This window comes from Saimiri boliviensis, chromosome Y (assembly GCF_048565385.1).
Source record: "Saimiri boliviensis isolate mSaiBol1 chromosome Y, mSaiBol1.pri, whole genome shotgun sequence".
NCBI classification, from domain to species: Eukaryota; Metazoa; Chordata; class Mammalia; order Primates; family Cebidae; genus Saimiri; species Saimiri boliviensis.
The window spans coordinates 7,898,556-7,923,788 of record NC_133471.1 but is presented as its reverse complement, the minus strand read 5'-3'; the positions used below and the strand labels follow the sequence as shown (position 1 = coordinate 7,923,788).

Sequence of the window (25,233 nt, the reverse complement as noted above, 5' to 3'; positions counted from 1 at the left end):
AATGACTGGGTTGTAAGATCCTTGATGATAAGATCTAGCAAAACTAGAATGGCCACTCAGTAGCACAAGATAAAACTTCAAATGGCAGAGGATGGAGCAGGGCAAGGCGGCCGATTAGAAGCAACTGCAGCCTGCAGTCATGGAGAGGAATGAAAGTAGAGAGTGAATTCAGCCTCTTCAACTGAAATATCCAGGTTCTTGCACTGGGACTGACTAGGCAACCAGCTCGACTCATGGAGAATAAAGAAAAGCAGGGTGGGGTGATGGCTCACCTGGAAACAACATGGAGCCAAAGGAACCCCCACCCCCAGCCAAGGGAAGCAGTAAGTGATTGTGCAATCCCACCTGGGAAACCACACTTCTCCCACAGACCTCTGCAATCAGCAGATCAGGAGTTCCCCTCATAAGCCCATGCCAACAGGGCCTTGCAATTAATACAGAGCTATGTGGAATCCTGGCAGAGCAGCCACTGGGGCACACACAGAGACCCAGGAGTTCTGCATACTCTGGCCCCAGGATCCCAGCAAGGGGGATGGTCTATCAGTACATAGCCCTAGGAAGGGATCTGAACCCAGGGAGCTAGCAGCGTTGTTCTGTGGACCCCACTCCCATGGCACCTTACAAGTTAAGACACCCTGGCTTGGAATTCCAGCCAGCCAGCAGTGACAGGCTGAAGTTGGTCTGAGAAGGACCGAGTTCCTGTGGGCAGGGGCACCTGCTATATCTGCCATTCAGTTGACTCAGCAGCTCCAGTCTGCTGACTCTGGAGAGTCCAGATGGTCTAGACAAGGAAGGGTACCCCACAACACAGCACAGCTGCACTACCAAAAAAACAGCCAGACTGTTTCTTTATGCAATTCTGTGATCCTGTTCCTCCTGACTGGGTGACTTCACAAAAGAGGTCTCCATACACCTCCTACAGGTACAGTTCAGGCTATCAGTATCCCCCTAAGACAAAGTTTCCAGAGGAACGAACAGGCTGCAATCTTTGCTATTTCATAGCCTTTACTGGTGATACCTCCAGGTAAGGGAAAAACAGAGGCAACTAGGGTCTGGAGTGGATCCCCAGCAAATCACAACAGCCCTGTGGAAGAGCAGACTAACTGTTAAAAGAAAAATGAAGAGAAAACAACAATAGCAACAACAGAATATCTCACAAAAACCCCATTCAAAGTTCAGCAACCTCAAATATCGAAGGCAGAGAAGCCCACAAAGATGAGAAAGAATCAACACAAAAACACTGAAAACTCAAGAAATCAGAGTGCCTTGTCTCCCCCAGATGGCTGCAACACCTCTCCAACAAGGGCACAGAACTGGGCTGAGGATAAAATGGTTAAATTGACAGAAGTAGGAATCAGAAGGTAAGTAATAATAAACTTTGCTGAGCTAAAGGAGCTTGTTCTAGTACAATGCAAAGAAGCTAAGAATCATGATAAAAGCAACACAGCAGCTGAGAGCCAGAATAGGTTAGAGAGGAGCATAACTGACCTGATGGAGCTGAAAACACAACACAAGAACCTCACAATGCAATCACAAGTATCAACAGCAGAATAGACCAAGTGAGGAAAGAATCTCAGACCTTGAAAACTATCTTTCTGAAATGAGAAAGGCAGACAAGAATAGAAGAAAAAAATGTAAGAGAATGAACAAAACAGGTCAACATTCAAATTTAGGAACTACAAAGAACCCCAGTAAGTTACTTCATGAGATTAACCCCAAGACACATAATCATCAGATTCTTCAAGGTTAAAATGAAGAAAAAAATTGTTAAGGACAGCCAGAGAGAAAGGCCTGGTAACCTACAAAGGGAAGCTCATCAGACTAACAGCAGGACTCTTAGAATAAGCACTACAAGCCAGAAGAGATTGGAAACCAATAATCAATATTCTTAAGCCATTTATGTCTAGTGTTGCCTTATTGGAACACTAAGCTTGTGGGAGTTATTCATGTACTACTGCTCAAAGTCATTGCCAAGGTCTGATTTTACACACAAAAAAATTCTGCAACCTCCAACATAAATGGGTTTAGATTTCCAACTCAGAATCTCATATCCAGCCAAACAAACTTTATAAGTGGAGAAATAAGATCTTTTTCAGACAAGCAAATGCTAAGGTAATTCATCACCACCAGGCCTGCCTTGCAAAAGCTCCATAAAAAGGCATTAAATATGGAAAGGAAAAATTCTTATCAGCCAGTAAAAAAGCACACTGAAGTACATAAAGCAGTGACACTATGAAGCAACCACATAAACAACTAGCATCATGGTGACAGCATCAAATTTCCACAAAACAATAATAATCTTAAATGTAAATGGACTAAATGCCCCAAGTAAAGACAGAATAGCAAGCCAGATAATGAGCCAAGACTCATTAATATGCTGTCTTCAACAGACTCATCTCATGTGCAAAGACAAACATAGGTTGAGATCCGGAGTTTCAAACCATCCTGGCCAATATGGCAAAGTCCCATCTCTACTAAAAATACAAAAAAAATTAGCTGGGCATGGTGGTGGGTGCCTGTAATCAGCTATTTGGGAGGCTGAGCCAGAAGAATTGCTTGAATCCAGGTGGCAGAGGTTTCAGTGAGCTGAGATCACGCCACTGCACTCCAGCCTGGACAACAGAGCAAGACTCTATCTCAAAGAGATAAAAAACAAACAAAAGACACACATAAGTTTAAAATAAGGGGATGGAGAAAAATTTACCAAGGAAATGGAAAACAGTGGGCAGCGTAATTCTAGTTTCTGACAAACAGACTTTAAACCAACAGATAAAAAAGACAAAGAGGGGCATTATATAATAGTAAAGGGTTCAATTCAATAAGAAGAGCTAACTATCCTACGCACCCAGTCCAGGAGCACCCAGACTCATAAAGCAAGTTGCTAGAGACCTACAAAGAGACCTACACTCCCACACAATAATAGTGAAAGATTTTAACACCCCACTGACAATATTAGACAGATCACTGAGACACAAAATTAACAAAGATATTCAGGACCTGAACTCAGCTCTGGATCAAATGGACCTGATAGATACCTACAGAATTCTCCACCCAAAACCAACAGAGTACACATTGTACTCATCGTTCCATGGTAATTCCTCTAATATTGAACACATAATTGGAAGTAAAGCACTAGTTAGCAAATGCAAAAGAACTGAAATCATAACAAATAGTCTCTCTGACCCCAGTGCAATAAAATTGGAACTCAAGGTTAAGAAATTCCCCAAAACTACACAACAATATGGAAACTGAACAACCTGCTCTTGAATGACTCTTGAGTAAATTATTAAATTAAGGCAGAAATCAAGTTCTTTGTAACTAATGAGAACACATATACAACATACTAGAATCTCTGGGATACAGCTAAAACAGTGTTAAGAGGAAAATATATAGCACTAAAATACCCATATTAAAAAATTAAAAAGATATCAGGTTAACAATCTCATATCACAGCTAAAAGAACTAGAGAACCAAGAGCAAACAAACGCAAAAAATAGCAGAAGACAAGAAATAACCAAGATCAGAACTGAACTGAAGGAGACAAGAGACATGAAAAACCCTTAAAAAAAATAAAATCAGTGAATTGAGGAGCTGTTTTTTTTTAAAAAAAAGTAGACTAGTGGCTAAAGAAGTAGAGAGAAGAATCAAACACAATCAGAAATGATAACAGGGATATTACCGCTGACCCCATAGGAATATAAACAACCATCAGAAAATACTATAAACATATATGTGAATATGAACTAGAAAAGCTAGATGCAGCGGATAAATTTCTGGACACATACACCATTCCCAAGACTAAACCAGGTAGAAAATGCATTCCTGAGCAGACCAAGAACAAGTCTGGAAATTGAGACAGTAATAGCCTACAAACCAAAAAAAGTCCAGGACCAGAAAGATTCACAGCTAAATTCTACCAGACATAAATAGCTGCTACCATTTCTACTGAAATGATTCCAAAAAATTGAAAAGGAGGAACTCCTTCCTAACTCATTAAATGAGGCCAGCATCATTCTGATACCAAAACCCGGCAGAGGTATAACAGAAAGAGAAAACTCCAAGCCAATATCCTTGATGAACACTGATGCAAAAATCCTGAACAAAATACTCACAAACCAAGTCCAGCAGCACATAGAAAAGCTTATCCACCACAACCAAGTGAACTTCATCCCCGGAATGCAAGCTTGGTTCAACACATGCAAGTAGCTGCGACCACAGGCACATGCCATCACTCTTGGCTAATTTTTGAATCTTTTTTACTAGAGATGGATTTCACTATGTTGGCCGGGGTGGTCTTGAACTCCTAACCTAAAGTGATGCGCCCACCTCAGCCTCCCAGAGTGCTGAGATTACAGACATGAGTTACTGTACTCAGTCAGGTTTTTTGTTAGAAAGATATTTTAAATTTTAATGTGCTCACATTTATTGATTTGCTCCTTTGTGACTTGTTCAGGAACTTGGGCACTTAGGAGCGTCTTTGACTACGCAAAGATTAGCTGTCAAAATTATCATCTATTTCTGTGCATATAAATGTTTGATATCATTATTTTAAAAAATCTGTTAGAAGTAAGATACTAAATAAAGAATGGCACATAAGTTCCAGTTAGATGCTAACTCCAGTTGATTGGCAGTGGCCATCTGGAATGTGGTGTTGAGAAAGATTCTGAAGGGGTCATATTTTTTTTAATGTAGACTCTTCCCTCTCAGATAACTAGCCAATGGTCCAAGCACCATTTAATTAATTAATTAGTATTTAGTGAAATTTACTTTATCAAGTTCTGTTGGCATCGTTACTGGCAAAGCTGGTTCCCCAAAGCTTGAGTATTTTCCTGTTCGGAGTCATGAAGCTGATACATGAAACTGAAAGTGAGTGTCAGGCCGTGCAGGCTTTATTCAATGGTCGTGGAATTGAGAATCGGGAGCAGGGCTCACAGATCAACTTCTCCGTAGTGAGGGGCGAGGGGGTTCAAATACAGAGTTCCTCTAAAAAAAGGGTTGGATAGGCTGGGCATGATGGCTCAAGCCTGTAATCCCAGCACTTTGGGAGGCCGAGGCGGATGGATCACGAGGTCAAGAGATCGAGACCATCCTGGTCAACATGGTGAAACCCCGTCTCTACTAAAGATACAAAAAATTAGCTGGGCATGGTGGCACGTGCCTGTAATCCCAGCTACTCAGGAGGCTGAGGCAGGAGAATTGCTTGAACCCAGGAGGCGGAGGTTGCGGTGAGCTGAGATTGCGCCATTGCACTCCAGCCTGGGTAACAAAAGCAAAACTCCGTCTCAAAAAAAAAAAAAAAAAAAAAAAAAAAAAAAAAAGGTGTTGGATATTAAAAGCCAGGAGGGAATATTCATGCCTTTTTCAGATATGGGAAATGAACTTCTGGGACCTGAAGTGCTGCCTTCCTTTTTGTCCTGTTAAGGCCTCTTGCAGTCATTGTCAGGGTGATTGTCAACTGTCATGGCACTGATGGGAATGCCATTTAGCATGGAAATGAGATTATAATGAAGCTTGAGGTTTTTTGAATACCTATGGCCAGCTATCTTGGTTCTAACTAGTCTCAGCTGGTCTGTTTACAAAGGAAACCTTTTTGTCACAGGCATCCTGTTTCTTAAAGACACATGGCTTTAGGGCAGCTTTAGCTGTGTCACATGGGCACTACGCTGGGCAGAAGCATCTCTATTTAAACCAGGGTCTAATTTCAACTATATTTTTGTTTTTGTTTTTAGTGCTAGAGACCTTTCTCCTAATTATATTTTCTCTGAAATTCATTCTGTGGCTTGATTTGTTTATTTTTGTTCTCATAGAGAGTTTGGAATACCACTTAAAACACCCTTTCTATGCTGGGCGTGGCAACTCACACCTGTAATTCCAGCACTTTGAGAGCCTGAGGCGGGCAAATCACAAGGTCAGGAGTTCAAGAACAGCCTGGCCAACACAGTGAAACCCTGTGTCTACTAAAAATACAAAAAATTAGCCAGACATGGTAGTGTGTGCCTGTAGTCCCAGATATCTGGGAGGCTGAGGCTGGAAAATCACTTGAACCTGGGAGGCAGAGGTTGTGGTGAACCAAGATCCTGCCACTGCACTCCAGCCTGGGCAACAAAGTAAACCTCTGTCTCAAACAAAACAAAACAAAACAAAACAAAACAAAACAAAACAAAACAAAACACCCTCTCTAGTAGCCTGACCCAGGAGTAGCTCACTTATTCATTCATTCAGAAAATAATAAATACAAAGAGATAAAACATACATGGCTCCTTTATTTACAGAGTTCAATCAAATATCAAACAGTGGGACAAACTGCTTTCAATTCTTATCCAAGCTATTTGAGAGTTGTGGGACTTCTGTATGTAGCCAGAGTAGTTGGGCTCGTCATCACCACTGCAGACTCATCGCAACTCCAGACCTGTGTGTCATGCACCAACTAAGTGTTAAAATCCCATCTGGACCTGTAGAACCAATTACCATTGCCTTACTCTTATTGATATGGCTTATAAATGGTTATTGACGTAGAAATTTTAGTTAGAGTTCTAGCCACAATGTCCGGCATAAAAAAGAATTAGGAAGCTCTCCATCACCACACACACACAAACAGAAAGAAAAAACAATCCATTCTGGGGAGACAAAGCAACTAACAGTCTGGACTCAAATAATATAGTTGTTAGGACTGTGATATAGAGACTTGAAAATAGTCGATTAACACATTTGATACTCTAATAAAAAACCAGATCATGTGTGTAGAGATAGAAAATTTTATGAGAAAGATGAAAACTACAAGAAAGGGTTAAATGGAAATGTCATAAATTAAAAACAAAACCAAAACCATGTTAGTGGAAATGAAATAATATCTTTGACGGGCTCATTAGTAGATTCGACACAGCTGAGAAATGAATCAGTGAAGCTGAAGATAGGGCCATATAAATTACCCAAGTTGAAACACAAAGAGAAAAATAAAAGAATGAAGAGGCAAAAAGAGATGAAGAGAGAGAGAGAGACAAAGAAAGAGAGAGAGAGAGAAAGAGAAAGAGAGAATACCTGAGACCAAGACTGATGGTCTTGTCACACATCTAGATAGATTGTAATCACATTTCCCAAAAACAAATAGAAATAGAAAGTCAGAGGTAGTCAGACAAAAAAAGAAGACATATAACATACAGAAAAATAAAGATAAAGATTATGACCAACCTCTCAACAAAAACTATGCAAACCATAAGTCAAAGAAGCAATATTTTTAAAGTACTGAAAAAACACCACTGATAACCTGGAGGTCTATATCCAGTGACATATTTTTTGTCAAAAATAAAGGTGAAATGAAGACTTTTTCAGAAAAACCAAGTAGAGGGAATTTATTATCCGAAGACTTTAACCACATGGAATGTTAAAGAGAGCTCTTCAAGCAGAAGGAATATGATACCCCATAGAAATCAGGATCTATAGAAAGAAAAGCAAAGCTCCATAAATAGTAAAAATGAAGAAAAGAGCCAATGATACATACATAACAAGCCCTTAAGCTTGACCTTTGTGTATGTTCTACTGTATACATCTTGTCAGATATCCAGCCAAGACAAGTAATATAAAGAAGGATACATGGCCCCAGGAACATATTAAGCATTCAAAACTTCCAATTCTTTAGGTCTTTCCTTAGATCACAGAAGATCACAGAAAATCTAGACCATGCACATCAAACAGAATCTCTTTGGAAAAACCTTTTCTATCAAAAATGGTTTCTCTCACCCCCAAAAGTGTTTATTTCTGTTGAAAAATTGCTATCGGTATTCAGACTCAGGGCCATAATAATTGTCTTTCAATTTTAGTAATACATTACTATGATTAAAGGGGATTTTAAAATTTTCCACCTGAGAAAATTGAGGCCCTCAGCTATAAAGAACTGGGGAGTAGCTGACACAGCACAGGTTTGGAGTCAGCTGAACTTGATTTCCAACACTGACTTGAAGATCTGTGGCTTTCCATATGTTATTTAACTACTATTGGCTTGCGTTGGAAATAGATGCACGGTTCCGTGAAGAAAAATAGCACTGAGGCAAAGGATTTTTTGGCAACGCAATTTTTAACTTCTGGATGCAGAAAGCGTTCCCTGACTAGCCATCTTGACATGAGAGTACAATGAACAAAAGAAAACATACAAATTTATTCCTTACTCATTTGGGGTCATCTGATTTTGGTTGGCTGGAGCCAGACCTTATAATCTAAACTAAAACCCAGTTGACTAATAACTTAAAACTATTCTAAACAGGTAAAAACAATGGAGAGCTTGAACATGCCTGTGAGTATGGTCCAGCACAGATATTTTGGTTAAAGTACAAGGACATAGAATGTACTACATGCCTGTAAGCATGGCATGTCTAACAGCTACAGAGGATAGGGCTTAGCAAAGCTATTAGCACATTTATTCTTTATCAAGAAAGGAAACTTTAAAAAGGAACTTTTTTACTTCCCACAGATAGATTTCTTATCTGTAAAAAGAGCAATACACAGAATACATTCCTAACAGAATAGCTTGGATAATTTTAAAAGGTGCTTAATAAAAGCTCTTATGGTATAACTGATAGCAATGATATTTTTATGGCTCTGCGATCTGTCTTTTTTAGCAAGAAGAATTTCACTCAACACTCTGTGCTTCTGAAAATAACAACTCTTCATAAGGTTATCACGAGGTTGAGTTAACGATTATGTTTAAAACAGTATTTTACAAAATAGTAAGTGCCTTTCATTATTATGATTACTTCAGGAATACAAATTTTAGTGGCAATCTGAATTTCAGATTTTGTAGACTGAAAATTTACAAACTGGAAATATACTGTGACAATCTGTCAACAGCTTCAGGACCTTAGATGCTCTTTTGGTAACTTCCTGTAGCAGCCCTATCTTTTATGGTGATCTTAGGAAGGTTCATTTTACTGATAAACCTTACAAACCATATTTTAAACTGTGACAAAAGGATTGTGAACAGAGAATTGTCTGCCTCTAAGTACAAAATAAGAAAGAACTTGAACATCAGAATGTTGAAAACATGAGAAAACAGTACCTTGAAAAATGAAAATAATAACAAATGAACAGACAATATAATGTTTGGCTAAATTAAAGTAAGCAAAGTAATTAAACAAGCTCACTCACACCACACACACAAAAATATAAAAAAGAAGGGGAAAATAAATCTCATTTAGAGGAAAATGATACATTGACCACTGACTCATTTTTAATGTTCTGATCCTAAAATAAACAAAACATAGAAGAAAGAGAAGGGAAAAAAAAATGCTTTTGTAAACCTTGTGGCCAAACCAATTTTAGTCTCTATTTTCAGCAGGCTTAATTTAAAACTCAGCCATACTGTAAAGAATAGCTAAAACCTGAAGGAAACCCTGTAATTTAAAAACTTAAATGGAAACAAACATCCACCAATGAGTGAGTGTCTCATTTGGCAGAAAACATTTAGTGCAGATTACCAAAATACCCATTTGACATTTCAGGGCTTTTTTTTTTTTTTTTTTTTTTTTTTTTGAGACGGAGTTTCGCTCTTGTTACCCAGGCTGGAGTGCAATGGCGCGATCTCGGCTCACCGCAACCTCCGCCTCCTGGGTTCAGGCAATTCTCCTGCCTCAGCCTCCTGAGTAGCTGGGATTACAGGCACGCACCACCATGCCCAGCTAATTTTTTGTATTTCTAGTAGAGACGGGGTTTCACCATGTTACCAGGATGGTCTCGATCTCTTGACCTCGTGATCCGCCCGCCTCAGCCTTCCAAAGTGCTGGGATTACAGGCTTGAGCCACCGCGTCCGGCTTCAGGGCATTTTTACATTTTGTTTTTTGAAACAGAAATGTCTCTGTATATGAGCTATGACATTATCTTTGTTAGGAAGCAAAATACTCAAGGTGATTCATAGTAGACATGACTAGGGTCCACAAAGTGTGTTAAACAGACATCACAATTGTTCTCTCAATGCAGTGAGATGTGCGTGGGCACTAGAGTGACACTGGAAACAGTAACTCACACCCATAGGCTCTAACTGGAAAAGGTCAAGGGGGCTAGTCCTCAAGAGCCCAGGGACAGGCACAGTCACAGTAGTGGGTCACGCTGTAATCCCAGCACTTTGGGAGGCCGAGGTGGGAGGAAAACTTTGAGGTCAGGAGTTTGAGATCAGCCTGCACAATATAACAGGAACCTGTTTCTACAAAAAATAAGTAATGGTGTGTACCTGTAGCTAGTTGAGAGGCTGAGGTGGGAGAATCACTTAAGCCCAGGAGTTGGAGGCTTCAGTGAGCTATGTTTGCACCACTGCACTCCTGCCTGGGTAACAGAGCAAAGACTCTTATCTCTAAAACAAACAAGAAGAGCCCAGGTTAGAAAGCTGTAGTATCTGGGTTTGCATTTAGCTCCTTCATGCATGCTGGCTAATCCTGGGTAAGTTATTTAAACTCTGTGTGCCCAGGTTTCCCTACCTTTAAAACAGTGAGGAAAACAATGATGGCCAGACACAGTGGCTCATGCCTATAATCTCAGCACTTTGGGAGGCCAAGGTTGGTGGATCACTTGAGGTCAGGAGTTTGAGACCAGCCTGGCCAACATGGTGAAACCCCATCTCTACTAAAAATATAAAAATTAGCTAGGAGTAGTGGCAGACTCCTGTAATCCCAGCTACTTGGGAGGCTGAGGAAGGAGAATCACATAAACCCAGGAGGCAGAGGTTGCAGTTAGCTGAGGTCACACCACTGCACTCCAGCCTGGGCAACAAGACAGAAACAACATCAATAGAAAAGAAGAAGACAATGACAATGAGAATGAGAATGGTGATGGTAAAAGCAATATGTACTTCAGGAGCTGAGGTGAAGATTACATGAGTTGATGTGTGTACATACTTAGAACAATGATTATGCATTCTGTATAACTGTGAGTTCTTATTGTTATCAAAACATGTCTAATATTGACATGAATTTGTTGAATGTGTTGTCAGCACAGTAGTAGTGGCTGAGAGTCAAGAATTACTCTATCCTGAATTAATCAGAAGTTGGCCTTTGCTGGTCCTGCCTTCATATCTAACTTGCAAATCTAATTCACACAAACATCATTAAGATGAAAACTCAAATCCTAACTCCACATAAAAATATATACTGCATACCTCCAAACCAAGTATAACAAAAGAAGCGTGTTCTCCTTCTCCCCAAAAATGCTTTTATATGTGGTCTACTCTTTCTTACAGTACAAACACAATTGTGATGCAAATTACGCCTTTAATTCCAAATCCAAATTTGTGAGGCAAACCTGGTGAATGTTTTACGAGACAAATGGTTACTATTGGAAAATTAGTCTTTTGGTGTAAGAGCTTAATACATATTTAAAATTTTTAGAAACTCAAGCAACCCCTGTACTTGCTAATCTTATGTATTAACTATCAAAATGTCTCCAGGCAATACAGCCATATATTCCAAATTAACAACAGGTGATTGTTAAATATATTACTGTTCCCATTTTCACATTTTCCCCTAATTGTCTCACACTTCTCTTAATTAAATAAACATTTTGTTAAATAGCGTCTCAACAATATATTTAAGTTGTTCATAGTGAAATGCCATAAATTAATTTTACTTATTTTATGGTACCCCTTTCACATACAGCAGTTCCTTCCAAAATGTGAAGGTTAGGTTTCTTAAGACACTACTCATTAGAGAATAGGTGATTGTGGAGTTACAAATTCTATGTAGAACACTGTGTTGGAAGAAATTTATTACTGCTAAACCAATAGAGGCCCTACAGATAGGATTTTTTAAAATCATGATCACTAAAATAGAACAAAAAATACAGCATGCTAAATAAATAAATAAGTAGTAATAGTGGAGATGTATTAAATTAGAAGCCTTTGATACAGCTCCACTGATTTCCATTTAACTTTGATATCAAGCTGTCCACCCAGCATCATAACAATGACTGAAGAGAGGAAAGAGTAAGGGAGGGAAGGGGTCACTGTTGAAAGGAGAAAACCGCCCTTGGACTTCTTGCCAGAAATCCACAAAGCTGTCCTTAATTTTATTCTAAATGTTCAATTTGTACTTAGATCTGTAGTGACCTCAGGGCTGTCTGGTAAGTGTGAAGGAAACAAGCTTTATTGAAGCTCTTTCTGCACACATTCGAAGGAAGTGGAAAGTCAGCAACCTTTCTTTGAAGGGATTTTGTCCCTGCAGGGATGCACCAGACCGCTGCAGTTTTGTCTGTAATTCAAGCTTTATTCATGAAAGGCATTGATTTTTCTGCCTCCTCAGTAAGGTTTTAATAGTGAAGTTTTCTCCAAATTTGGAGAAAAATTATTGGTGATTTGTTGGACTCTCCAGGGTCCTCCTCAGGTAACCCCAGGCCTAGGTAGCTTTTGTAAATTGAGAGATAATGACTAGCAAGATCAAAGCTAATTTTGACTGATTTTTGGTCAAGCTGAAGAAATAGTTTCAACACACTATAGCCTTCACGTGTTCTCTGACCAAGTGTCTTCATTTAGGGACTCTCAGAGCACAAAGGTTTGACCAATATGTCATGCCAGCAGAGGAGAACACTCTCCAAGCCTCCTCCTCATCCACTGGCAAACAGCACCATTAACAGCTGCTTTGAAAGCCATGGCAGGTCAGGGTCACACCAGCAGGGCCAGGTTGAAAGCAGTGCTTGTGGCAACAGCTTGGAAAATTTAACTGTTGCTGAGGAAAGAATGAAGGCCTGCCAAGGCGTGGCCAGGAGGAGGAAGCCTTGGTTGCAGAAAAAAATTCTTTTTTTCTGAAACATAGTCTCACTTATTTGCCCTGGCTGGAGTGTACCAGCACGATCTCGGCTCACTGCAACCTCCGCCTCATAGGTTCAAGCAAGTCTCCTGCCTCAGCTGAGATTACAGGTGTGCGCCATCATGCCTGGCTAAGTTTTGTATTTTTTAGTAGAGATGCATTTCACCATGTTGCCCAAGCTGGCCTCGAACTCCTGACTACAAGTGATCCGCCCACTTCAGCTTCCCAAAGTGCTGGGATTACAGGCATGAGCCACTGTGCCCCGCTGAAAAATTGTCTACTCGGGGTTTTACATATACCCTTAATGCTCAAAGCAAGTAATGCCTCAGAAGTGAAGGCTGCACCAGCAATTTACATGAAATATATCTTTGTTGCTTCTCTTGTCTACTTTAAAAAAACCTTAAAGGCCAAATAGGTGAGGATTTAAAGAGGTACATTTCACAAGTTTTGTAATTTTGTAAATGCTCATTTTATATACATTTTTGTATGAGTTTAATGTCATCTAGAGGGTTTTATTTGTTTAAGCAATAGCTTAGAGATCCTTAAAGACAGAAGAAAAAGGCAATTTAAGCCATCAGAAGGAAAATTTATTTTTGATGTAGTATTAGAGAAAGATTTCCCCCTTTGCTGTATGTACTCTTTTTATTAAATCAGGTGGTTACCTCCCATGTCTCGAGCTCTGCCCAAGGTAGATATTACTCCATTTCCCCTTATCCACTGCCTGGAGCCCTCAGCTTTATGGGGCATCTCACAGGTTTCCATCAGCACTTCACATAATTGGTATTTTCTGAGGGTTGTTGACTATCCACAGCTGGCGTTCTGGCTGAAGATTTGAAACATGCTGTTGAAGGCATAGCACACATTTATGGAGCTGCTGCTGTATGTCATGCACTGTGCTAGCAGTTTACTTTTGGGTGTAATACACCATTGCCAATGCCAATATTAACAGTACATCCTTTCAGTGAAAGCATTAGCAGTAGGTCAGGATTCTTTATTTAGAAGCTTTAATAATACAAAGATTTGAGCCCATCTGAAATGTCAGGTTGCAACTAATAAATATCTGGATGTTTTTCTTAGTGGGTCAATGCAACTAAATGTCACTTCACAGCATTCACTGAGCACTCATATTCCAGGCACATGCAATTTTCACCAAACCCCATGGACAAAGCTCTCTTGCCTCCTCTTTACAGATGAAGAACCTGAGACTGGAGAGGTTCAGTGAATTAGCTGCAGTATCACAGCTAGGAAGAGGCAAAACTGGCATTTGAACCTCGACCTTTTAACTTCAAAGCCCCTCTCATGATGACTGAAGCTAAAAGGGCTCCTTGAATAAGAGAGACAGAGAGAGAAAGAGAAGAGAGAAACACACACACACACACACACACACACACACAGAGAGAGAGAGAGAGAGAGAGAGAGAGAGAGAGAGAGAGAGAGATTTAATCATCAGAGATTATAATAATAAGATTTTTTTTGTGAAACTGGAAGTGTTTTGATAAAATTGGAAAGTAAGGTTTTCTTCCCTGTCTTCCCTCGGCCGTCTTGCCAGCCTTTGCCTAGTGCTGTCTCTATCCTCAAACCACCCCCAACTGATACAGAAGGGAAGTGCATGGTTCCTTTAAATGGCATGGAAGGGCTGGGCAGCACAGTGGCTCATGCCTATAATCCCAGCACTTTAAGTGAGCAGATCACCTGAGGTCAGGAGTTGGCCAGCTTGACCAACATGGTGAAATGCTGTCTCTACTAAAGATACAAAAATTAGCTGGGTGTGGTGGCTCACACCTGAGAGCCCAGCTACTAAGGAAGCTGAGGTAGGAGAATGGCTTGAACCCAGGAGGTGGAGGTTGCAGTGAGCTGAGATTGTGCCACTGCACTCCAGCCTGAGTGACAGAGCTAGACTCCATCTCAAAAAAACAAAAATAAATATAAATAAATAAATGATGAGGAGGTGGCAAGGGAAGTGCTGAGTAGAGGAGGGCGTGACCCTGGCTATGGCTCTACCCCGGGCCTGTGTCCTGGACCTAGGTGAAGGCAGGCGTTTTTGTTTTCCTGCCCAAATGTTGCATTTCCCAAGTCCACCGTGGCTGCCATGTCCCCATCTTGTGCCTGTAAAAACCCCAAGACCCTAGCAGGCAGACACACAAGTGGCTGGACATGGAGGAGCATGCTGACTGGCACCGCCAGGTGGCAGGCCACCGATGGGCAGAATGACACAGAGTTGGCCTGGGACAGTCAGAGAAGGGTTGGGCCACGCGGTGGCTCATCTCCAAGGGAAAACTGTCTCTCTTCTGGCTCCCCCACCTGCTGAGAGCTACTTCCACTCAATAGAACCCTGCACTCATTGTCCAAGCCCACGTGTGATCCCATTCTTCCAGTACAGCAGGATCAGAAAGCCCTCTGTCCTTGTGATAAGGCAGGGGTCTAACTGAGCTGATTAACAGAAGCTGCCTACAGATGGCTAAACTATAAAAACACCCTGTAGCACACGCCCACTGGGGCTTCAGCTGTAAACATGCAACCCTAGACACTGCTGTGGATTTGGAGCCCCACAACTTGCCCATCTGTATGATCCACTAGAGGTTTGAGCAGCGGGGCACTAAAGAAGCTAGTCACACCCTCATCACACACTCTGCGAGGGGGATGAGGGAACCTTTCCTATTTCACAATCCTAGCAACGGAAAGGAGGCCCATGTTTTCACTGCTCTCCACCACTTGGAGCTACCTTGAATCCTCTTCCTACTCTGACTTCTCTCCTCTGTGCCCTTTTCTCTCATTCTTGAGCACTGATCAGCTAATAAGCTGTCCCTCTCAAACAACACACTCTATTTCCACTAGGCTTTTCTGGAGCCATTGTTCTTTAATCCAAAGATGTAACTGGAAGGTCAGGTAGCTCCTGACGCATGTTGCTTCAGTATGATGTGCATTTTGGTTAGCCTGGCCATTCAGGTTCTCAAGCACACATACCTATAACAATTTGATATTTGACAAACCTGGCAAAAACAAGCAATGGGGAAAGGATTCCCTACTCAACAAAAGGTGCTGGGATAACTGGCTAGCCATATGCAAAAAATTGAAATTGATCCCCTGCCTTAAACCATATACAAAAACTAACTAACAATGGACTAAAGACTTAAATGCAAAGCCCAAAACTATAAAAATGCTAACAGAAGATCTGCGCAATATCATTTAGAACATAGGCATAGGCAAAGATTTCATGACAAAAATACCAAAAGCAATTGCAAAGAAAGCAAAAATTGACAAATGGGATGAAATTAAACCAAAGAGCTTCTGCAAAGCAAAAGAAACTATTATTGGAGTGAACAGACAATCTACAGAATAGCAGAAAAATTTTGTAATCTAATCCCTCTGACAAAGGTCTAATATCCAGAGTCTACAAGGACCTTAAACAAATTTACAAGAAAAAAAACAAACAACCCCATTAAAAAGTAGGCAAAGAACAGGAACAGACATTTCGCAAAATAAGACATACATATGGCCAACAAATGTTTGAAACAAACAAACAAACAAAAAAGCTCAACATCACTCATCATTGAAGAAATGAAAATCCAAACCACAATGAGATACCATGCCAGTCAGAATGACTATTATAAAAAAGTAAAAAAACAACAGATGCTGGCGAGGTGGCAGAGAAAAAGGAAAGTATTTGCACTGCTGGTTGGAATGTAAATTAGTTGAACCATTGTGAAATAGAGTGTGGGATTTCTTCAAAGACATAGAGGCAGAAATACCATTCGACCCAGCAATCACATTACTAGAAATATACCTAAAGGAACATATATCATTCTGTTATAAATATTCATGCATATGTATGTTCACTGAAACACTATTCACAATAGCAAATACATGGAATTAACCCATTAACAGCAGACTGGATAAAGAAAATGTGGTAAATATACACCATGAAATACTACACAGCCATTAAAAAAAAAAAAGATCATGTCTTTTGCAGTGACATAGATGAAGTTGGAAGCCATTATCCTCTGCAAACTAAAAAAATGGGAAAAAAACGATTTTAAAATTCGTATGGGACCAAAAAAGAGCCTGAATAGCTGAGGCAGTCCTAACTAGAAAATCAGAAAACCAAAAAACAGAAACAGAAAACTAAACATCATGTGTTCTCATTTCTAAGTGGGAGCTAAGTGATGAGAACAAACAGACACATGGGCAGCAACAACACACATGGGAACCTGTAAGGGGTAGAGTGAAGGAAGAGAGATCATCAGAAAGAATAGCTAATGGATGCTGGACTTAATACCTAGGTGATGGAATGATTTGTGTGGCAAACCATCATGGCACACATTTATCTAGGTAACAAACCTGTACACCCTGCACATATACTGCTTAACTTACAATAAGTTGAAGAAAAAAAATCTTCAAATAGACACTTGCTAAAGTCCTATAAAAAAATCTATCGCAGTAGAGAAAAAGTTTCCACAATACTAATCACTAATAGAAACTTTTTGAGTATGGCAAAGAATGTGGCCAGATAATGTCTACCTGTAATGAAATTAATTTGGAAAAATTATAAATGTGGGGTATGAACTAGAACCATACCCTAAAAGACTCTTGGAATACATTCAAATGGATTTTATATAACTACTTCATTCTATGTGTGTTATATATATTAATAATGGTATATTTATTTTCTGGATGAGTGGAAGCACTCCCTTGTCAAAAAGCCAGCACTTACAATGGCTAAAAAAGGATTAGAATTTGTGTTTTCCACCAAGGACATTACATCAATCTAATAATACAGAGACACATTAAGTTGGAACGGTTTTTCATGATTTGAATTATAAAAGTTTTGCCTTTTAAACAAATCCTTATTGCTCATATCACTTCAATCCTCTGGAGAAACAGAAAAGGTCTTAATAGAATCAGAAAGTTACTAGAGATCCCAAAGTTCTCTGAAGGGCTTTCAGAAGATGATCTGCACAAGTTGACTGCTAACCCAAAAGCCTCAGAATAAGCAGATCACCACACAAAACAGGTGGCTTCTGCCTAACACCATCCAAACAAGATTATTCTGTCACATTCTCTTTAACATACCTTTGTCTGTTATTCTGTTGATCATACTCCTCTATTTACTAGTTTAAGCTTAGATGGTTGTGATTTAGCTATCATAATACCTCTTATAACAAATATAAACTTTACTAAAATGATTATCAATCTAACTGTGTCTTTCTCCCAATCTAGTATAGTCAATCTAAAAAATAATATAAAGGTATGTTACATTAACTATATCAATAATAATACCCTTTAAGGACAATACCTAAGTGAATAAAATATCCTTGTTCTAGAAAAACAGGATATAAATATTCTTGTCATACAACTTTGACTGTCATGACAACATAAGGGATAATAAATTTATAATCCATTAAGGTTAATCATCTCCCTGGTGTAATAAGTGGGATCTTTTTCCTTTACGGAATTCAGCACCAAGGTTTTCAATGCTGACCATGGTCCAAGGTTAACTATTCTGGGGGGGCTCCTGGTTAGGCTGTTTTAAGGTTATAATTCCCCAATACCCTCAACTGACTATATATCTTTATAAAGAGTCCAAAGGGACAGATCCCTTTTTAGGGAGACTCCTGAATTAGTCCATTCTCACATTGCTACAAAAAACTACCTGAGACTGGGTAATTTATGAAGAAAAGAGGCTTGATTGACTCACAGTTCCACAGAATGTATAGTAGCATGGCTTGGGAGGCCTCAAGAAACTTATAATCATGGCAGAAGGGCAAAGTTGGAAGCACATCTTCATATGGCAGTAGGAGAGAGCAAGTGAACAGGGAGGTATTACACACCTTTGAACAACCAGATCTTGTGAGAAGTCACTCATTATCAAAAGAACAGCAAGGGGGAAAACTGCCCCCATAATCCAATCACCTTCCACCAGGCCCGTCCTCCTCCATCACTGGGAATTACAATTCAACATGAGATTTGGGTGGGGACACAGAGCCAAACCATATCAATTCCTGAGGATAGTGACCTATCCTATAGGAGTTTGACAACTTGAGGACACCATAAAAAATGTGTTCTTTCACTTCAGCTGACCCAGTAAATAACACAGCCCAACCCTTAGAGAAACAGCAAATAATTTAAATTTTTCTTAACCGGGCATCTTCTTAGTCTTTTTCTTCTGCTATAACAAAATAGATGAGACTGAGTAATTTATAAAACAACAGACATTTATTTCTTGCAATTGGGGACGCTGGGAATTCCAAGATCAAGGTGTTTGCAGATTTGATGTCTAGTGAGGTCTTCGTCTCCTGTTTCTAAGGTGGCGCCTTGTTGCTGTGTCCTCCAAAGGGACTGTATGCTGTGTCCTCACATGGTAGAAGGCAGAAGGGCAAAATGGCCTAAGTTAGTTCCCTGCAGCCCATTAATGAGGCACTACTGCATTCCTGAGGGCAGAGCCCCAAATGCCTCCCACTTAATAACACTTCCCCAGAGACCCTGAAGGCCCCCCACTTAATACCACCACAGTAAGAATTAAGTTTCAACATGAATTTTGGAGGGGTCACATTCAAACCATAGAACCAAAGTAGTTATAGGTAATAAAATAAGCCATGAATTATTTTCTTTTTCCAACCAGAGAGGCATCTGCACCAGTGCTAACACTTCATATGTATCTTGGTTAACAAAATAGTTGTTTGATGTCTGTTGTTCAGTCTCAAATGCTTCCACAGAGCCACTGAACTAACATATGACATTATGAGCACCAAAGGGGCACAAATAATAAAACATTTACATCTCCCAAAACCAGACTGTTTAGAAGCCATGAGAACAAGCAGCTAGTTTTAACTACCAGTTTTAACTTTTCCACCAGATCAAAGCCAACTTGTCTTTCTTCCCTTTTTGAGACAGAACTTAGCTCTGTTGCCCATGCTGGAGTTCACTGGCATGATCTTGGCTCACTATAACCTTCAGCTCCTGGGTTCAAGTGATTCTTGTGCCTCAGCCTCTCAAGTAGCTTGCACAACAGGTACAACAACTGGTACAACAGGTGTGCATCATCACACCTGGCTAATTTTTGTATTTTTAGTAGAGACAGGCTTTCACCATGTTGGCTAGGTTGGTCTCGAACTCCTGGCCTCAAGTGATTTGCCGGTCTTGGCCTCTTGCTTCTACAGAGCCACTCTACAATCCTTCCCAAAGTTCTGGGATTACAGGTGTGAGCCACTGCACCCAACCAACCTGCCTTTTTGTACATGATTTTACAAACCTGGAAACCAGTTAGAGTTCTTTATTCCAAGGTCAAACAGAAATGGACCCATTCCAATTTACATGTTCCTGAATGTGATCAATGAATAGTCTCACTCTAGTAACCACACCCTACAGATTTTGATATGAATTCCATTATTTTCAAAAAACCTATATGAGATCAACAGTCTGCTCTACTCAAGGACTGTGCCTGAACAACAGGTTCTCCCTTACTATATAGTAAGCAATAAATTCAGCTTTATATTTTATTTTATTTTATTTTATTTATTTATTTATTTTTTGAGACAGAGTTTCACTCTTGTTACCCAGGCTGGAGTGCAATGGCGTGATCTTGGCTCACCGCAACCTCCACCTCCTGGATTCAGGCAATTCTCCTGCCTCAGCCTCCTGAGTAGCTGGGATTACAGGCACATGCCACCATGCCCAGTTGATTTTGTGTATTTTTAGTAGAGACGGGGTTTCACCATGTTGACCAGGATGGTCTCGATCTCGTGTGATCCACCCGCCTTGGCCTCCCAAAGTGCTGGGATTACAGGCGTGAGCCACTGCACCAAGCAGCTTTGTATTTTATATCAGGTGTTGAGTGGTAGGCTTACCAACCTTTGACAGTCTTATATTTTATATTATTTCCAGTTTCATGATTGTTTACTTGATTTAGGTCCTGATAATATCAGTAGCAGCTATGATGACTTGAGTATTAATTAAGCCAGGTATTATGTCATCCATTTACATATGTTAAATATGGATTACCTAATCCACCACTCAACATCTGAAATAAAAAGACAAAGCTGAACATATTGTTTAATTACAGTAAGGAAGAGCTATGTCGGTCAGGCATAGACTCCCTGAGCAGAACAGACTACTGTATTCTATAACTTTTTTAATGACCAAGCAAGCTGGAAACATAATCTCTGAAATGTCTTATTTGAGAAAAGAGATATTAGCCTTTTAAAAGATATGCTGGGCCAGGCATGGTGGCTCATCTCTGTAATCCCAACACTTTGGGAGGCCGAAACGGGCAGATCACAAGTTCAAGAGATCAAGACCATCCTGGCCAACATGGTGAAAACCTATCTTTTCTGAAAATACAAAAATTAGCTGGGTGTGGTGGTGCATGCCTGTAGTCCCAGCTACTCAGGAGGAGTAATCGCTTGAACCTGGGAGGTTGAGGTTGCAGTGAGCCAAGATCATGACATTGCACTCCAGCTTGGCAACAGAGCAAGACTGCATCTCAAAAAAAGAAAGAAAGGAAAAAGATATGCTGGTAATTACCCAACTCAGAAGTAAGTTTACAAGACAGTAAGGAGTCTACCATTTTCCACACAATTCTATTTCCAGGAATTATCTACTACATGTTGGAGTAGGGCACATCATTGAAACAAAGTATCATTATCATTTAGTAGCAATATCATTTAGACCCTTGCTAAATACTTTTTCATAAAACATACTTATTAGAAAAACAGGTAAGAATCATGCAACACCATCTCCTATCTTTCAACAAATTAACATAAATTTATTGGGTGGAAAATGTGAGAGATAACATGGGGAGAAATGCTGGATATAGTATACACCTAAAGTAAAATAAAAAATAAAAGAATGCATTGCAGACTTGCTGCTTTTCATGTATTTGTTAATGTTTCCTGGATGTGAAGTAATATAAAAGAGGAAGCAGGAGAAAATTAAGAATGAAAGTACAAGATGTCGTTGAAAATGAAAATATATATGAAAGACTCTTAAGAATGTAGTAGTTCATGGGCCAGGTGTGGTGGTTCATACCTGGAATCACAGCACTTTGGGAGGCCAAGGCTGGTGGATCACCTGAGTCCAGGAGTTCAAGACCAGGTTGGCCACATGGTAAAACTTCATCTCTACAAAAAAATACAAAAAATTAGCTGGGCATGGTGGTACACCATGGACTCATGCCTGGTGATAGAGAGAGACCCTGTCTCAAAAAAAAAAAAAAAAAAAAAAAAAAAAAAAAAAAAATTTGAAATACTCCATAAAAGGCCAATTTAAGTTTAGAATACAGAAAAGAAATACACAAATTAGTTAATTAGGAACTACTTTACTTTTTTAGTAATTGACTGAACAAAGAGCATCTACTTTCAGTAGGGTCATGCCAAATAATAATGCATTAAAATCCACGCACATGCTGGACTTCCCTTTTATTTAGTAGGGAAACTTGGACTTCAGGTTTAATATTTTAGCATTGTTATCTACCATCTATCACCAAGACACAGACTCCTAATCTAAAAATCACTCTTTATGATACTACACTTAGGAAGTTACCGATTCTTGCCTATTGCATTCCTGGCAACTATGTTAATGAAGGATTTCACACTGATTTGGGTTGTTTCAGGGTTGCTGTGTTGAAGGAAACTTGTCTAAGTCTGGCTTGTTTGGGTCTGGCTCACCTGTTCTGATTCCACACTGGCTTCTTTCAGTTTATTCTCTATTGCCTCTTTACATTTCTTCAGGTGTCTGACAGTTTCTTTTAATTTCTGAAAATGTGATACGAAGATTTTTATAAACTTCCAATGTGCCATCAGGAACCAAATGCTTCGCTATCTTAATAAATGGGTAACCAAAAATGAAAGTAGGATGGAGTGCCGTCTAACTTCAGGTGCTGCCAATATGAGATGCAAACTGTGATTTTCAGTTTAGCCTATAGTCTACCTATGTGGATATGATTACACACTTTTGATTTTTCAGTTATAAGGAAAATCTCTTTTCAGAACTGGGAAGATACGTCTCATGAAAAACCCTATTGAAAGACAAGAGCTGCAGGGCCGGGCACGGTGGCTCAAGCCTGTAATCCCAGCACTTTGGGAGGCCGAGGCGGGTGGATCACAAGGTCAAGAGATCGAGACCAACCTGGTCAACATGGTGAAACCCCGTCTCTACTAAAAATACAAAAAAATTAGCTGGGCATGGTGGTGTGTACCTATAATCTCAGCTACTCAGGAGGCTGAGGCAGGAGAATTGCCTGAACCCAGGAGGCGGAGGTTGCGGTGAGCCGAGATCCTGCCATTGCAGTCCAGCCTGGGTAACAAGAGCGAAACTCCGTCTCAAAAAAAAAAAAAAAAAAAAAAAAAAAAAAAAAAAAAAAAAAAGAAAGATAAGAGCTGAGAGATCTCTTGAAGTCCCTTTTCAGTGATACGATGTTACACTTTTTATTCATTTAGGAATACCTAAGAGTCCTGTAACAGCAACAGGTGTGTATCTGTGCTAAGAGAAGAAATAAGGTGTATAAAGCTCCTGAAAGGCCATGAAATTCAGTTCAGAGTAAAAAGTCTTACTTAGGTAACTGATACTTTGCATATGTAAGCTCTAGATGTTCTTTAAAATTGATGTTACTTTTATTAAACTAAAAATGGAGAACATTTGCCACATTCAAACTACTGCTTTCTTCCTCCATACTATTATCCTAAGGACTTAGCTAAGATAAACAATTTGTAAATGTGTGTTGTCTTCTGTAGACTCTGGAAAGTCTAGGTCCAATACTGCTGGGTTTTGGCACATGCCATTTGCTGATCATCCTTAAGATAAATCTAAGGAAACCTTTTACCTGGCACCGATTCTCTAGCTCCTGCCTTATTTTCCACTCGGCTTCTAGGTGCTGCTCTTGTTGTTTATTCCATATTGAGGCATCATATTGGCTCTTGGCCAACATCTGCATTTCTTTCTGCTGGTTAGTCATTTCACACACGAATCTCTGGATACTAAAGACTGGAAGCATACAAAGATGGAGACATTTGGTGAACACCCTCCAAGTTTGAGATTTTGCATGACAGGTAAACAGAGTATATGGAAATCATCTACCTGTTCAAAGTTTTTTTTTTTTTTTTTTTTTTTTTTTTTTTTTCCTGATATTGATCCTTAATTAGCTCAATTTACTTTCATTTTGTTTCTATTTGCTAAAAGTAAATGGAAAATAACATAAAAATATTGTCAGTCGAAAAACTGGCTTGCTCTTTTTGCCTATGGGATGACAGACAGGATCCAATATGAGACCCAAAGTTACCAGTTCCTGCTGAACTTTCTTTCCCATCTGGCCCACTGATCCTGAAAGAGTAAAGTCCAGTACAATCAACACAGAAAGGACAGATAGGGAGCCAGAATGTGACACTGGCAGCAAATGGGAAATCAAACATTCACACAGTAGTGTCTCCACTGAAAAAAGAGTCTCCCCAAAGGCAACTGGCTGTAACTCCCAGAGAATACACGGGGTGGGTAGGGTTCTAAAGCCGATCTTCCCCAGACACCGCTGACTGCCTACATCCTCATAGGGTACCCAGGAGGTGAGAAGAGGTTTCTCGTGTAACCTTCATCCTTTCTATATTCCGAGCATTTGCCTTAGCTGACAAGTGGAGCTTAATTTGGGCCTTCTGATTCTTTATTTTCTCCTTGTTACTTTCTAGCATTTTTTTCTAGTTCTGCAAGTTTCTGTCGCAGCTCTCGGTTGATCCGGATCAGTTGATCTGGGTTGGTTGATCCGGGACACTTCCACTGATCTGAAGTTAGCTTCATCAAGGGCTTTCTTCATCTTAAAACAAATGAAAAAATTGAAACATTTTTACTTTCCATTAAGAGAAGCTTACTTAGTTTTGTCCTAATATTTTGTTGTCTTTGGATCTTTCTTTTTAAAAAAAGCATTAGTAAGGCAATAATGTCTGATTAAGCAGATTTATGGAGCAACAGACCAAGTGGTTTTTCACAATTTTTATCACTAAAGAACAAAATCTTTCTTGGAATAGATAAAGAATGTAAATGTATATTCAGTATTTGCATTTTAAGAGCCTGGCTTTGGAGTCAGATTTCAGTCCAAATACCAGCTTCACCACTTACTAGCTCAGTGTTTTGAGGCAATTAACTATCTTAAGCCTCAGGTTCATCATCTGAACTGTGTGTGTATAGCCTAACTCATAGGATACAAATAATAAGATCATAAAGAGAAAGAAGTAGAGTCTGGCACACAATAATTCTGTGATTATCATGCTATAAGTTTTTCTCTTTCTGTCATTTGTAACCTCAGTCTGAAGAAATGAAAATGAATTATGCTGGGTGTGGTGGCTCAAGCCTGTAATCCCAGCACTTTGGGAGGCCGAGGCGGGTGGATCACGAGGTCAAGAGAACGAAACCATCCTGGTCAACATGGTGAAACCCCATCTCTACTAAAAATACAAAAAATTAGCTGGGTATGGT

The 25,233-nt window shown here is 39.7% G+C and overlaps 1 pseudogene; it reads right to left on the bottom strand.

The window, feature by feature from the left end:
• Positions 1–25,233, bottom strand: part of LOC141583056 (coiled-coil domain-containing protein 150-like) — a 115,387-nt pseudogene that overhangs the window by 29,486 nt on the left and 60,668 nt on the right.